Source organism: Eubalaena glacialis, chromosome 2 (genome assembly GCF_028564815.1).
Source record: "Eubalaena glacialis isolate mEubGla1 chromosome 2, mEubGla1.1.hap2.+ XY, whole genome shotgun sequence".
NCBI classification, from domain to species: domain Eukaryota; kingdom Metazoa; phylum Chordata; class Mammalia; order Artiodactyla; family Balaenidae; genus Eubalaena; species Eubalaena glacialis.
The window spans coordinates 61099774-61114395 of NC_083717.1; the positions used below are offsets into that span (position 1 = coordinate 61099774).

Here is a 14622-nt window from a genome sequence, read left to right on the forward strand (position 1 = left end):
CTATAGTACTATAGCAGTGTACAAATATGGTACATTATGGTTATAGAAGGGGTGAGGAGACTTAAGTACTGGGAACTCTGCCGTTATGTGAAAACAGTCTTCTCAAGCGAATTGCCCATTTAGAGACTATATTAAATAAATGTAATGGAGTGGTTTTTATGTTTATTTCTAGAAAGGGGAAAGAGCAGCTTTATTTTGCCAGAAAGACAGTGTCAGCTCTAGCCATTTATTTCCTAGCAAAACAAACTACCTGCAGAATTCTAATTGGCCTATTTCTTCTCCCTCACGTTTAATTAAAATCTTTCTCTAGCAATACGTGATACCGAGGATAGTGTATGGATTCATTTATTGTACCAAGAAAGACTTGGGTTAACTATATATTTCTAGCTGCCAGCCTTTACTAGTTATTTATCTTCTACTTGTTTAGCAGTCTTGTCTAACAGCACTAACACTGGTAAAGAGTAGGGTAGTTAAACTGTTTACAGTCTTCACCTTCTATGCCTATGTTACCATCCGTAGAGTTGTATTCCATTCTGCAAAGTGTTTAATGTTTACTTAGATAAGTAAAACCTTATCACACTAGAAATTACAGCTCAATTTTACTTTGTAGCTTAATTCCATCATGTAATAAAATAATCCTGGTGCATAGGATTGGAATTGATCTCTATTTGCATCCTACCTTAGAGTGCTGCCCTGTAGATAAATATTGCTGCTCCAAGGGGGCTAGGTAGAAGACTAAGGATGAGTTGATATAATTGCATCCTTGTTATTAAAAAATAGAAAATGCCTCACCAATGGTGAAACAGCAATCGTTTTTATATATCAAGGACACTATCCTGTTAGCTAAAAATTGATCATCATCCAATAGGAAGCTTGAGTTCAAAGATTTTAAATTCAGAACACTTTTTCAAATAGAATAAGTGGATTTAAGTTCAGTAGTGTATCATTTTATGAACTGTTTTAGAAAGCAGTTAATACAGTATAATGATTGAGAGCTTTTTTCCTCCTGGGTATTAAATTGATAATTAAAGTGTTCTTTTTTTCAAACTATGCCCTCTTAGAGGGTAGGGAAGGCATGTTTAACCTGGTGTATTCAACTCTTTGCTGGGCTACATGTTTGTTGTTTCAGTACTTAATAAATATGCATAATAAATAAATTGTAGCTGCAGTTCTGAACCTACTTTGCTGTGACCTGTAATAGTCTGTTCTACACTCTGCTCTCTTTGTCTTTCAAGCAAATCACATCACCCGAAACTTATGACCCACTTCACTGCAATAGTGCTGACATGTTTGGAGAGCCTAGAAAGAAGAATTGAAATTTAACTGGCATCATGGGATCTCAGTTGGTTTAACACTTTCTCTTAACCTTACTTGGTAATGCATGTATAATAATACTGAATGGTATTTGCTCTCAAGGGATTTTAGAGTTGATTACAACAGAAATATATTGCAGGAAAGAACATAGATACTGTAATTAAAAGGGTTATGGGAGAGACTAGAAATTACTCTATCTGATAACCTGTTAATTTCAAGACCTAAAGCATGTATTTAAATATGATACTGTGGAAAATAATCTTCCTAGTTCAAAAATTAATAGTAAGCTCCATCATAAGTAGTTATGTATATTGAGCATTAAATCTTATGATACTCATTTATTTCATCTTTTAAAAACTGTTTATTTCCTGGACATAAGCTATTTGATACACAGGCATACCTCAGAGATATTGCAGGTTCGGTTCCAGACCACCGCAATAATGTGATAACTGCAACAAAGCAAGGCATACGAATTTTTTGGTTTCCCAGTGCATATAAAAGTTAATGTTTATTCTATACTGTAGTCTATTAAGTCTGCAATAGCATTATGTCTAAAAAATAATACAATACTTAATTTAAAAATATTGCTGAAAAATGCCAACCATCATCTGAGCCTTCAGCAAGTTATAATCTTTTTGCAACATCAAAGATCATAGATCACCATAACAAATATAATAATAATGAAAAAGCTTGAAATATTGCAAGAATTACCAAAATGTCACACAGAGACACGAAGTGAGCAAATGCTTTTGGAAAAATGGCACTGATAGACTTGCTTGACATAAGGTTGCTGCAATGCACCAATTTGTAAAAAAAAAAACAAAAAAAACACACAGTATCCACAAATCACAATAAAACAGGCGTGCCTGGAGTTTACTGTTCTTTTATTTACTTAAAGAAAAGAGAAGGTCAGGACTGCATTTTTTTACTGAGTATTTGTCATCTATATATAATAGTCTTATTGGCAAGTCAGCTGAATCTTATTCCCTAAGGGATAAATTTGTAAGATGTTTCATGTGAACAAATAGAGGGTATCAAAGATGTGAATTCAACGTAGAGAAGACTTAGTTTTTTTAATATATTGTTTTCAATAACTATACTTTTTGTGTTCTAGTTCATTTAAACATATCAAAATTCCTTTTTCTGATCCCAAAACTGGTTTAAAGGTGGTCACTCACTATTATGGGGCCAAGTTTTATTGTTTATTCTAATGATAAAATTATGTATCCTTACTGTAAGACATTCAAACTTTAAGCATTCAAAACAAGCATAACTTCTTTTGCTTTCAAACAGAATTTTAAAAAGAAAAAAGTAAAAATCACCAGAAGACAGTGGGTAGCCTCTTGAATGATTTTAAACAAGGAATGATATGCATAAGTAGATTTGTATTTTAGAAAGATCACTGGCAGCTGTATGGAAACAGATTGGAGGCAGGAAGGACAGGCAGGATGGACGCTGTTAGAGTATCCAGGCCAAGAAAAATAAAGGCTTTAACTGAGACAGTAATCACGGGAACATGGAAGAGGAGACAGGATCAACTGGGTTTTGGTAAGGGATTGCACGTGGTGAGAAGGGCAGGGGAAATGCTGAAAAGGACACCCAGGTTTTTAGACTGAGTGACGAGTAGCGTACCCTCAACTGACATAGAGAACATGGGAGATGGAACAGGTTTCGAGGAAAAGATTATGGATTAAGTTTTATACGTGTAAAGTGTGAGTTGCCTATGGCACACCAAAGGAGGATAATCTTTGCCATTTGAGATACAGGCCTGGAATTTGAGAGTTGGTTTTAGATGTTATCAGTATAAGTGGTTGTTGAAACATTGGGACTGAGAGAGATGACTAGGAAAACATGTAGAGAGAAAAGGGCCAAAGTCTGAAGAAATGGCTAAAGAGATGGGGGAAAAAACAAGAGGGTAGTAAATAGGAAACAATGGAAGAAGAGTTCGAAGAGGAAGAGTCATTTAGAGCATCAAATGCCAGTTAGCAGCCAAAGAGGTTGAAGATTGACAAGTGTTCATTGAAATTAGCAACTTAGAGATGACTGGTATCTGAGAATAGTCAGCAGAGTGAGTTAGGGAAAGAAACCAGATAACCGTGTGTTTCAGATTGGGTAGCAGCAGTGACTAGAATAATCTTTCAGGTAGTTTGGTTATAAAGAAAAGGTAAATGTATGGGCAGTTGCTTAGAACGGAGGATAGGAATTAATGGAGGGTTTTATTATAAATTTTGATTTCTTTCTTTCTTAGGAACAGAGTATATTTATATCTGAAGGAAAAAAGAATAGTCATTGTTGCAAAAGAGGTTAAAATAATGGTAAGAGAAACAAAATACTTGAAGAAGCTAGAAGGATATCCAGAGCATGGTGTCTTCCATGGAGAAGACAGATACTTACATAAAAAATTCATAGCACAAACTGATATAATTCCTGATGATAGAATTTAAGTGCCACGTGTTAGATGAATAAAAAGAGAAGGCTGACCATCACCCTGATACCAAAACCAGGCAAAGATGTCACAAAGAAAGAAAACTACAGGCCAATATCACTGATGAACATAGATGCAAAAATCCTCAACAAAATACTAGCAAACAGAATCCAACAGCACATTAAAAGGATCATACACCATGATCAAGTGGGGTTTATTCCAGGAATGCAAGGATTCTTCAATATACGCAAATCAATCAACGTGATACATCATATTAACAAATTGAAGGAGAAAAACCATATGATCATCTCAATAGATGCAGAGAAAGCTTTCGACAAAATTCAACACCCATTTATGATAAAAGTCCTGCAGAAAGTAGGCATAGAGGGAACTTTCCTCAACATAATAAAGGCCGTATATGACAAACCCACAGCCAACATTGTCCTCAATGGTGAAAAACTGAAACCATTTCCACTAAGATCAGGAACAAGACAAGGTTGCCCACTCTCACCACTATTATTCAACATAGTTTTGGAAGTGTTAGCCACAGCAATCAGAGACGAAAAAGAAATAAAAGGAATCCAAATCGGAAAAGAAGAAGTAAAGCTGTCACTGTTTGCAGATGACATGATACTATACATAGAGAATCCAAAAGATGCTACCAGAAAACTACTAGAGCTAATCAATGAATTTGGTAAAGTAGCAGGATACAAAATTAATGCACAGAAATCTCTTGCATTCCTGTATACTAATGATGAAAAATCTGAAAGTGAAATTAAGAAAACACTCCCGTTTACCATTGCAACAAAAAGAATAAAATACCTAGGAATAAACCTACCTAAGGAGACAAAAGACCTGTATGCAGAAAATTATAGGACACTGATGAAAGAAATTAAAGATGATACAAATAGATGGAGAGATATACCATGTTCTTGGATTGGAAGAATAAACATTGTGAAAATGACTCTGCTACCCAAAGCAATCTACAGATTCAATGCAATCCCTATCAAACTACCACTGGCATTTTTCACAGAACTAGAACAAAAAATTTCACAATTTGTATGGAAACACAAAAGACCCCGAATAGCCAAAGCAATCTTGAGAACGAAAAATGGAGCTGGAGGAATCAGGCTCCCTGACTTCAGACTATATTACAAAGCTACAGTAATCAAGACAGTTTGGTACTGGCACAAAAACAGAAATATAGATCAATGGAACAGGATAGAAAGCCCAGAGATAAGCCCACGCACATATGGTCACCTTATCTTTGATAAAGGAGGCAAGCATATACAGTGGAGAAAAGACAGCCTCTTCAATAAGTGGTGCTGGGAAAATTGGACAGGTACATGTAAAAGTATGAAATTAGAACACTCCCTAACACCATACACAAAAATAAACTCAAAATGGATTAAAGACCTAAGTGTAAGGCCAGACACTATCAAACTCTTAGAGGAAAACATAGGCAGAACACTGTATGACATAAGTCACAGCAAGATCCTTTTTGACCCAGGTCCTAGAGAAATGGAAATAAAAACACAAATAAACAAATGGGACCTAATGAAACTTAAAAGCTTTTGCACAGCAAAGGAAACCATAAACAAGACCAACAGACAACCCTCAGAATGGGAGAAAATATTTGCAAATGAAGCAACGGACAAAGGATTAATCTCCAAGATTTACAAGCAGCTCATGCAGCTCAATAACAAAAAAACAAACAACCCAATCCAAAAATGGGCAGAAGACCTAAATAGACATTTCTCCAAAGAAGAGATACAGATTGCCAACAGACACATGAAAGAATGCTCAACATCATTAATCATTAGAGAAATGCAAATCAAAACTACAATGAGGTATCATCTCACACCGGTCAGAATGGCCATCATCAAAAAATCTAGAAACAATAAATGCTGGAGAGGGTGTGGAGAAAAGGGAACACTCTTGCACTGTTGGTGGGAATGTAAATTGATACAGCCACTATGGAGAACAGTATGGAGGTTCCTTAAAAAACTAAAAATAGAACTACCATATGACCCAGCAATCCCACTACTGGGCATATACCCTGAGAAAACCATAATTCAGAAAGAGTCATGTACCAAAATATTCATTGCAGCTCTGTTTACAATAGCCAGGACATGGAAGCAACCTAGGTGTCCATCATCGGATGAATGGATAAAGAAGATGTGGCACATATATACAATGGAATATTACTCAGCCATAAAAAGAAATGAAATGGAGGTGTTTGTAATGAGGTGGATGGAGTTAGAGTCTGTCATACAGAGTGAAGTAAGTCAGAAAGAGAAAAACAAATACAGTATGCTAACACATATATATTCAATCTAAGGGAAAAAAAAAAGAGGTCATGAAGAACCTAGTGGCAAGATGGGAATAAAGACACAGACCTACTAGAGAATGGACTTGAGGATATGGGGAGGGGGAGGGGTGAGATGTGACAGGGTGAGAGAGTGTCATGGACATATATACACTACCAAATGTAAAATAGATAACTAGTGGGAAGCAGCCGCATAGCACAGGGAGATCAGCTCCGTGCTTTGTGACCACCTAGAGGGGTGGGATAGGGAGGGTGGGAGGGAGGGAGATGCAAGAGGGAATAGATATGGCAACATATGTATATGTGTAACTGATTCACTTTGTTGTAAAGCAGAAGCTAGCACACCATTGTAAAGCAATTATACTTCAATAAAGATGTTAAAAAAAAAAAAAAAAAAAAAAAAAAGAGAAGGCTGGTAGCTCCAGAGGAGTTGAGAAAATTTTGATAGTCTGATGTCAAATGCTAAACTCAGTTGGGTGTCCTCCATTTAGTTTTCTACTTTGAAAATCAGTGCATCATTGAGAAGTGTGTAACATAAGCCTTCAGTTCATTATTGCTGATGAGAATCTTTAGTTGTGTATAAGATTTCCCTGGCTCAGTCTGATAGGTGACCTTCACTGTCTTCAGGCATTTAATCCATCTGTGTTTCTATGCCAGCTCCATAAAACCATCAGTGTTACCTTTTCTCTTGGAAAGCACAGCCATGCAAGAATTTCTCTTGCAGATTACAATAAAGCTTTACTATTAGTAAGTTTTCCTTCTCATTATTACTTTTTTTTTAATATAAATTTATTTATTTATTTACCTTTGGCTGCGTTGGGTCTTCGTTGTTGCACATAGGCTTTCTCTAGTTGCGGCGAGTGGGGGCTACTCTTTGTTGCGGTGCACGGGCTTCTCATTGTGGTGGCTTCTCTTGTTGCGGAGCTCCAGCTCTAGGCACGCGGGCTTAAGTAGTTGTGGCACACAGGCTCAGTTGTTGTGGCTCGTGGGCTTAGTTGCTCTGCTGCATGTGGGATCTTCCCGGACCAGGGCTCAAACCCACGTCCCCTGCATTGGCAGGAGGATTCTTAACCACTGCGCCACCAGGGAAGTCCCTCATTATTACTTCATATTCTTCCTCAAAACTTCCCCAGAATCATGAAATAATTACATTTTGTTTTTACAAGTTCATGCTGCAGATAATCTATCTGTAGATAATCTTGAGTCTGTCTTGATTATTGTTCTCTTCTGTGCAATAAAGGACAACACAGTAAGAATATGAGGTTGTAATAGTAAATGGGCAACCATAGATGTGAAGTGATCGTATAGGCAAAGTGTTAGTGTTTGACTTTTTAAACAGAAGGCCTGAATTCTATGAATATTACTAGAACATATATTATCTTGAGTGTGAGAAAAATCTCATTCTGGTTTTCCATTCATCTCCTAAACTTTTACTCTATAGAGGCTTTTTAATGCCTTAACATACACAATTCTATGAATTAATTGTCCAGTTGGCTCTTTGAGGTTAGGGAAGTGCTTTTATGTTTGTTAATGAAGTCCAATGTGATTCATTGCTTTAGGCATAACAGTGCTTTCCATATATTTATCTTTATTCCCAGTGTACAGGTCAAAATAATCACCATTGACTTGACTTATTTTTTTGTCTAAGAAATACACTTCTCATCTTCCCAGTCTAAACATTTGATGGTAAACACTCTCCAAATCCAAGTGAGTTAGTATGTTTCATGAGGAACTCTGATATTCTAATGTGTTAAGCATTGAGATATACCCCTTTCTGCTCTCATGAGCGCACAGATATGGCCAGCTATTGATATATACTGTAAATATTGACATACATTTAAAATTCATATTTTGAGTAAAAATCTACAAGCTGGTTATCTACTCAGGTTGATGCATAGCATTAGAATACTTTGGTTGAAAGAGTAAAGTTCAACAGAGGTGTAGGGAAAGAGTAAATGAAAGAAATATGGACTAATAAAAATATAGAATTCTAGAATTTTTAGAGCAGAAAGAGATCTCAGCGGTTATCAGATAAGCCTTGGGATAACTGAGTGTATATGACTTAGAAAAGGGAGCACACTTATTCTCTATATTCCTGAAAGAGTAGAATGAAAATCTCATATAGAAGCTCCTTGGGGATAAGTTTGGAGTTCATTATAAAGAAGAACCTTCTAGGGACTTCCCTGGCAGTCCAGTGGTTAAGACTCCGTGCTTCCACTGCAGGGGGCACGGGTTTGATCCCTGGTCAGGGAATGAAGATCCCGCATGCCGCAGGGCTCGGCCAAAAAAAGGAAAAAAGAAAAACCTTCTAGTGGTCAGAGCTATTTGGAAGTGGGAGTAGACATCCCCAAGTGAGATATTCAGGTCGGGAGCTGAGCATTGGATGTGTAGTTGGACCCAGTGACATTTGTGAGATCTTCCAATCCTTGAATTCTTACCTAAACCAATGACCAACGTTTCTCTCTTTTCTTTTAACTTTTTAAAACTGCGGTATATACAGTAAAGTGCACAAATCTTAAATGTACAAGTCAATGAATGTTTATGTATATATGCACCTGAGAATATTTCCAGCTCTTCAGGAGGCTCTAGTCAGTACCCTCTCTCCCTCTATTATAGATAATCACTATTCTGATTTCTGCCACCAAAAAATAGTTTTACCTATACTTAAACATCACATAAGTAGATTCACAGAATATTTATTGTTGTGGGTCTGGCTTCTTTTGCTCATCATTATGTCTATGAGGTTCATCCATGCTACATGTAGCAGTAGTTCAATCTCTGTAATATTGCACTAATGTCATTGTAGGAATGTCTCGTAATGTAGCCATGCCACTGTTGATTGACATGTGGATTGGTTCTACTTTGAGACTGTAAATAACAGTGCTATGAACAATCTTTACATGTCTTTTGGTAGACACCTGCACTCATATCTCTAGGATATGTTACTAGGAATGGATTGCTGTTTCATAGGATAGGTTTAGGTTTATTTTAGCAGTTACTGCCAAGCAATTTTCCAAAGTGACTGTGCACATTAGATTCCCACTAGCAACATAATGAGAATTTCAGTTCCTGCTCATCCCTGCCAACACTGTGTATTGTCAGTCTTTTTTATTTAGCCATTGAATATGTTGTAGTATTTCTTTTTCTATGGTTATTGATCATTTGGATAGTCTCTCTTAGGAAGTGCTTATTTTATTTTTAGCCTTTTTTTAAATTGGGTCATTTATCTTTATCTTGCTGGTTTGTAGGAATTCTTTACATATTCTGAATATGAGTCTTTAGGGAATTATATGTATTACAAATATAATTTCCTAGTCTGTGCCTTACTTTTTCACTCTTTTAACATGGTCTTTGATGAACAGACATTCTTAATTTTAGTTAAGTGCAATTTATCATTTTTCTCTTTTGTGGTTAGTGCTTTTTGTTTCCTCTTCAAGAAGTCTTTGTCTAGCCCAAGATCATGAAGACATTTAGACCAATAATTCTTTTTTTTTTTTTTTTTTTCTGGCCGCACCATGCAGCATGCGGGGATCTTAGTTCCCTGACCAGGGATCAAACCCGCGCCCACTGCAGCGGAAACATGGAGTCTTAACCACTGGACGGCCAGAGAAGTCCCCCAGACCAATAATTCTTGAATTCTAATACTAAATTAGATAATGGTAAACTTTCATTTGTTCATACACCAAAAAAAGAAATAAATGTATACAACTGTACTATTTTCTCCCATATTTTAATTCTTAAGCTTTCGGCATTAGCTGTGAATAAGTAGATAATTATGATGATACTAAATCTGAAATTTACTGTCAGGATACTTGGTTATTGCTATGGTAACAAAACCACTACAAAATCTCAGTGGCTTTTTTTCTCACTCATGCTACTTGTACAAAGTGGGTTAACGGGGGCTATGCTGTTTTTGTTCACTTAGGCAACCATGTTGATGTAAACTCCATTATAATATATACTTTCATGATCACTGTAATAGGGGAAGGGGAACATGCAAAATTGCTTTTGGACTCTTAAACTTTCTGCCTAGAAGTATCATGTGCCACTATGAGTTGACCCTATGAGTTCCATCAACCTTGCCTAATTTCAGAGGTCGTGAGGAAGTGTAATCTTACACTTCCTGAAAGGAGAGCTAAAATATTTGTGAATAGCCATAATAATGACTGTCACAGTTAACTTGGGCAAGTTACTTGACGTCTCTCTATGGATCGGTTTGTTCACTATAAAATAGAGGCTAATGATAGTATCTATCTCATGTGGTAGTTGCGAGGATTAAATGGGGTAATACATGTAAACCCTTAGAATACTGCCTGATACTTAGTAAACACTCAATATATGTGTGCTAATATTACTGCTATCATTGTTATTAGGCTCTTACTATGTGATGGACACCATACTACCTGCGTTACATGGATTGATTATTCAAATAACTCCCATAGTATCTACTGTTACTATCCTCATTTACAGATGAGAAAACTTAGGTTCAGAGATATTAACTAACTTGCTCACGTTCCACAACTAAAAAATAAAAGGTGGGATTTGAATTCAGGCATCTGATTTCAGAGCCTGCAATATTAACCATGACTGCCTCCCAGATAGCAAATAAATATTAACAGAAGAATTCAGAAATGCATCCTGTGCTTAGAGAACTCTGTGTTTGTGTATGTACAGTTCATGGTTATGAGTTTATAGTGAACTTTTAATATATTTCTATTTTCTGCTAGTTTGTAAAGTTGTTTCTAGTTCATATCATTTAATTAACAGTACTGTTTCATGGTGTTCTGTCGTGGTCTTACATCTAAACAAATTTAGAACTGATCTTGTCCTTCATTAACAGATGAAGAAACTTAGGCCAGAATGTTTTAGTGATCCCAGAAGACATAGCTAGTTGGTGTCATGCCTGAACTCAGACTCAGACTTCCTGACTTCAGTTCAGAGCTCTTCCTACTGCCTCGGGTTACCTCCCTGTAGTTTACATGGCACACAATCCTTTATCAAAAATTTGAGATGCTTTGGTTCTTCCTCCCCCCAAATTTGAGTGAGTTTGTTGTAGAAAACTGCAACTGTGCTTCTTCCTCATAGCTCACATTGGTACGTCTTGATTTTAAGTTACTAACTTTGTCTTTTAAATAGTCTAATGTTACTAAACACCAAGAGTCAAATTAGATATTTGGAGAGACTTTGTAATAAGAATAAATACCTCCAGAGAAAATGCTTCCATGGCAAAACATTGTAATGATGAGCTTTTTCACGTAAGCCAGATTTGGAGTCAAATTTCTGAAGGAAAAGGGATGACAGTGGAATTAGAGATGGATCAAGTATACTATATTTGAGGTATATCTCAAGATACATTAGCAAGAAGTAAAATGACTATTTACTCATAAACAGCTTGTTACTTTTCCTACCAGTGACATGAGAATGTACATTTATCAACCTCAGATATATTGTAGTCAGAATTAAACCTTTTAAGGAAATGCCAAAGCATATTAATTTCATGGTCATGGTCTGTTTTCCCATAATTAAATGGGATTTTTGTATGATATTTGCAGTGTATTGTTATGTAATTTTATCTGGAAGGTTAACAGGATATAAATTGAGTTAACCTATAGTTCTAGCCAATAATAGGAATTACTCATTCTATTGCTGTATGGTAGCGAAGGAGTAGGAAGGAAGTCACGGCACTTCTTTTTCTCTCAGTATCGAAAGTTCTCAGGTATCTGTCAGGAAGATGAACCTAACCTGTGCCACATGGTAATGCATTCATAGGGAAATATATTGTTGTCTTGAGAGTACATGATACTTTCTCCTGGTCTCCTATAGTTTCAAACATTTCTTTTTGCATTAGAATAAACACTGTTTTATAAAATTGAATGCAGAATTTAAATGAATTTTTTAATATAAAACACAAAGTTTATAAACTGTGCTCTCATACTCTTCCTGCTAGACATGTTTACTCTTCTCTGTCCTGAAGGGCTCATTCTGATTTGAGAGAGCGAGACAATGAATTTATCACTAGAAATTATCTCTAAGGCTCCTTTCAGCAATAAGGTAGTATATTTTCTGGAGAGGAAAATGGGAAGAGTCTGGTCAAAGGGAATTTTAGTTCTATGTGTAGTAAAAAGTTTTAAAAAGAAAGTGTATTCATAAAAAGAAAGTGTATTGCATGTGAAGTTAAAATTGAAGTTTAAAAGGTCTGTGATTTTTTATGGTACTTTCCTCTTTCTTTAAAGTAACACAACCATATTACTGAATGTTGGGGAGTAAAAACAAAGATTGGAAAGTAATTACGCATAATTTCATCATCCTAAAACATTATTACTTTGAGCATTTGGGTGTGTTTCTTTCCAATCTTACGTATCTGTTCTTTTGATATAACTGTAATATGTGTAATATACTTTCTTTTTTTAATTTTATTTTATTTATTTTTTTATACAGCAGGTTCATATTAATTATTCATTTTATACATATTAGTGTATATATGTCAATCCCAATTCATCACACCACCACCCCCCCACCACTTTCCCCCCTTGGTGTCCATACGTTTGTTCTCTGCATCTGTGTCTCAATTTCTGCCCTGCAAACCGGTTCATCTGTACCATCTTCCTAGGTTCCACATATATGCGTTAATATACGATATTTGTTTTTCTCTTTCTGACTTACTTCACTCTGTATGACAGTCTCTAGGTCCATCCATGTCTCTACAAATGACCCAATTTCGTTCCTTTTTATGGCTGAGTCATATTCCATTGTATATATGTATCACATCTTCTTTATCCATTTGTCTGTCGATGGGCATTTAGGTTGCTTCCATGACCTGGCTATTGTAAATAGTGCTGCAATGAACAGTGGTTTGCATGTGTCTTTTTTTTTATTTATTTAATTTTATTTATTTTTTTATACAGCAGGTTCTTATTAGTTATCCATTTTATACATATTAGTGTATATATGTCAATCCCAATCTCCCAATTCATCACACCACCACCACCACCCCTGCCACTTTCCCCCTTTGGTGTCCATATGTTTGTTCTCTGCATCTGTGTCTCAATTTCTGCCCTGCAAACCGGTTCATCTGTACCATTTTTCTAGGTTCCACATATATGCGTTAATATACGATATTTGTTTTTCTCTTTCTGACTTACTTCACTCTGTATGACAGTCTCTAGATCCATCCATGTCTCTACAAATGACCCGATTTCGTTCCTTTTTATGGCTGAGTCATATTCCACTGTATATATGTACCACATCTTCTTTATCCATTCATCTGTTGATGGGCATTTAGGTTGCTTCCATGACCTGGCTGTTGTAAATAGTGCTGCAATAAACATTGGTTTGCATGTGTCTTTTTGAATTATGGTTCTCTCAGAGTATATGCCCAGTAGTGGGATTGCTGGGTCATATGGTAATTCTATTTTTAGTTTTTTAAGGAACCTCCACACTGTTCTCCATAGTGGCTGTATCAATTTACATTCCCACCAAGAGTGCAAGAGGGTTCCCTTTTCTCCACACCCTCTCCAGCATTTGTTGTTTGTAGATTTTCTGATGATGCCCATTCTAACTGGTGTGAGGTGATACCTCGTTGTAGTTTTGATTTGCATTTCTTTAATAATTAGTGATGTAGAGCAGTTTTTCATGTGCTTCTTGGCCATCTGTATGTATTCTTTGGAGAAATGTCTATTTAGGTCTTCTGCCCATTTTTTGATTGGGTTGTTTGTTTTTTTAATATTGAGCTGCATGAGCCGTTTATATATTTTGGAGATTAATCCTTTGTCTGTTGATTCATTTGCAAATATTTTCTCCCATTCTAAGGGTTGTCTTTTCGTCTTGTTTGTAGTTTGCTTTGCAAAGGCTTTTAGGTTTCATTAGGTCCCATTTGTTTATTTTTGTTTTTATTTCCATTGCTCTAGGAGGTGGATCAAAAAAGATCTTGCTGTGATTTATGTCAAAGAGTGTTCTTCCTATGTTTTCCTCTCAGAGTTTTATAGTGTCCGGTCTTATATTTAGGTCTTTAATCCATTTTGAGTTTATTTTTGTGTATGGTGTTAGGGAGTGTTCTAATTTCATTCTTTTACATGTAGCTGTCCAGTTTTCCCAGCACCACTTATTGAAGAGACTGTCTTTTCTCCATTGTATATCTTTGCCTCCTTTGTCATAGATTAGTTGACCATAGGTGCGTGGGTTTATCTCTGGGCTTTCTATCCTTTTCCATTGATCTATATTTCTGTTTTTGTGCCAGTACCATATTGTCTTGATGACTTTAGCTTTGTAGTATAGTCTGAAGTCAGGGAGTCTGATTCCTCCAGCTCCGTTTTTTTCCCTCAAGACTGCTTTGTCTATTCGGGGTCTTTTGTGTCTCCATACGAATTTTAAGATTTTTTTGTTCTAGTTCTGTAAAAAATGCCATTGGTAATTTGATAGGGATTGCATTGAATCTGTAGATTGCTTTGGGTAGTATAGTCATTTTCACAATGTTGATTCTTCCAATCCAAGAACATGGTATATCTCTCCATCTGTTTGTATCATCTTTAATTTCTTTCATCAGTGTCTTATAGTT

The 14622-nt window shown here is 36.1% G+C and overlaps 1 protein-coding gene across 1 annotated transcript in view; it reads left to right on the forward strand.

Annotated features, from left to right (window-relative positions):
* HMG20A (high mobility group 20A) overlaps positions 1-14622 on the forward strand; it is a 71468-nt gene that overhangs the window by 15150 nt on the left and 41696 nt on the right. The gene's annotated exons all lie outside the window — the stretch shown is intronic.